The following is a 2,722-nucleotide window of genomic DNA, read 5'->3' as shown; positions in this document are numbered from 1 at the left end:
GCTTGGTGGTGTGTGATGATTTGGAATTTATCTATCTTGATGATTTTCAGAGGATGATAATGATTTAAGGGTGATGTTTTAATAGGAAATAAGACTTAGTTATTTTAGGCCATAAGCGGAAGGCCACCTTGAGCCTTTTTTCTATACAGCTACCATCATGGGTAGCAACCATAGAGAAACTATCTGGGACATTGACTCAAGAAAGGGTTGCGTACACACCAAATAGTTTACATTAAACCATAGTTAGAAACCAGAACTACATACTATACGCCTAGATCTCGTGCTGAAACGGGTATGTAGGGAGTCTAGGGACAGAGTTGTCCCTTGTACTTAGATGTTCGAGGATGGGGATTAGGATTTGGTTATGGGTGAGTAGCTGGTTCTCAAAGCTCCTTGGTCATTTAATCAAATGGTGCAAATACTAATTGAAAGGTTAAACTTAATTCAATGCATACTCAGAAGGAATCCTGTATGGATTCGCTTGACTTCCCGAGGCTTTAGGTTGAATTTTGAGGTGGAATTCAAGCTTGTTTATGTAATGATTTTTATACTCCTAAGGACGGTGACCTCATCACACTCCTAGTAGTGGAGTGTACTGTTTAGAGAGTGGCTTAGGACCTGGATGGTCCCGATGAGTCTAATGTCTCTAGCCATAGCATATCCTATTCTAATGAATAGATGCCTACCCCGTTTGGGTAGATGCCTATCTCGGATTGGATTGATAAAACCTCCTGTCTCGTATGGTTAGATGCATAGCCTATATGGTTAGATGCCTAGCCCCGTATGGATATATACCTAACTTGTATGGTTAGATGCCTAACCCGTATGGTTAGATGCCCATCCCGGTTGGATGGATGCCTATCCCATTTGGAAAGATGTACCTGAGTATGTGATTGAATCAAACACAATTAAGAATAAGTAAGAATAAGAAATTTTAATTTATATATATAAAAAAATCAGTTGATATTTTTTTATTAAGGTAAGTGGGTTATTACATGTGGTATCAAAGCAAAGGTTCAAGTCTAAGCCTTGAGATCACTTCAACTTATGCAATCTAGAAGAATATCTTGGAAGTAGTAAAGATGAATGGTTATATCTTAAATCAAGAATTTGATGCATAGGATACTAGTCTACAAGCACTCCATTAGGAAATACTTCTTGTTTTGTCAAATTGACCTTGGAAACCTTCAAGGTTCTCAAGTCTTCCCCTTTCACCAATGGACTCAAATTGTGTTACTAACTCAAACAACTTGATCCAATACCACCTAGGGTCTTCACATGTCCCAAACAACTTTCCTCAACAATAAACACATACCTATTTTCTTGGTTTACACAAAACCTTACCCGGGTGCAACTTAGGCCTTATCCTAGTAGCCTTGCCAGACTGGTTTTTCCCACTTAATTCAACTTTTTCCCAAAACACTTACAAAAAAAATTGACTGCCAGATACCCTTTTGGAAGTTGTAGGACATATGTAAGACTTAGCCATTGTTCCTTTGGACAAAATACCCTGACCAGTACCTTGCTACACACCAACTAGGCCCAATTAGCCCTTTTTTTCAAAGCAAGTACCAACAAATGGTACGATGACAACACCAAACCAAAAAAAGTCTTGAAAAATGTTCCAAAACAATAGATTTTCCAACTTTCAAGGCAAGACACACTCATTTGATAGGTTAGATATCAAACCCTCCTTTTTAGGCCTCTTAACCTAGGGCTCACTCAAAACCACTCCTCCATTCACTTCCAGACTCGATCAAGGGTCATTTCACCTTGTATTCAATCCCCACAAACATCTTCCAGCATAAAAACACCACCTTGTTAAGCTACTTCTTCTGCTGCTATACTCATGCCTCCATTTTCATGCTTTTTCTCACACAAATAGTCACTTTTCATGGTGATCACCTATTCAATCTCTTTTCCCTGCATTCTTGTCATTGGGTTAGTTAAAAATACATTGATAGGGTCTCATTACTCAAGGATCAATAAATACATAAAGAGGAATGAGCCCTAATTTCTCATTTTGACTCTAAACTAACACAAAATGTGCACCTACAACAGGGTTCTTTTGGACAATCAAAATAAATGATCAAAATAGATGTAAAAACCTTCAAAATGGATTAAAATTTTCATCAATACCCAAAGGAATCACCTAAAATCCATTACCAATAAAAAATGAAAGAAAATAATCCAAAACTAGCAAGTTGTTTCTAGATTTTGTATTAAAAAAAAGTTGTCCGTACAATGCAATTTAGACTCTTTCCCCAAACTTCAATCTTGCTTTTCTAGTTCATGTGAAATGAGTTATAAATCAATGAAAACCTTCCCCAAATTGACCATAACCACCTTTCATCTTTAACAAACTCTTAAATCTCTTGTTTGGCTAACTAACCGTTGGTTTTCAAATTTGAATTTGACAACACTAGACATAATCCCTTTAAACCCAATTTACCAACACCGAAGGCTTTATTTGAGCCTTATTACATCAAAATGACTCAACATGACCTTACTAACTCATCAGGCATCCTTTGTGCCATTTTTACATATTTAGACTTAATGACCCCTATTAGGTCCATTTGCACTCATAACTCATTTCATTCTTCCTATTACATTCAAATGCCTTAATAGGATTTATTACATAATTTATAGGTCCTTTAGACCCTTGACTCCATGTTCTATACCAAAATAGCTTCATGTGCCTCCATGTCATAGGAAGTGCTCC

The sequence above is a fragment of the Cryptomeria japonica genome, chromosome 3 (assembly GCF_030272615.1).
Source record: "Cryptomeria japonica chromosome 3, Sugi_1.0, whole genome shotgun sequence".
Taxonomy (NCBI): domain Eukaryota; kingdom Viridiplantae; phylum Streptophyta; class Pinopsida; order Cupressales; family Cupressaceae; genus Cryptomeria; species Cryptomeria japonica.
Note: the sequence above shows the minus strand (reverse complement) of the source record.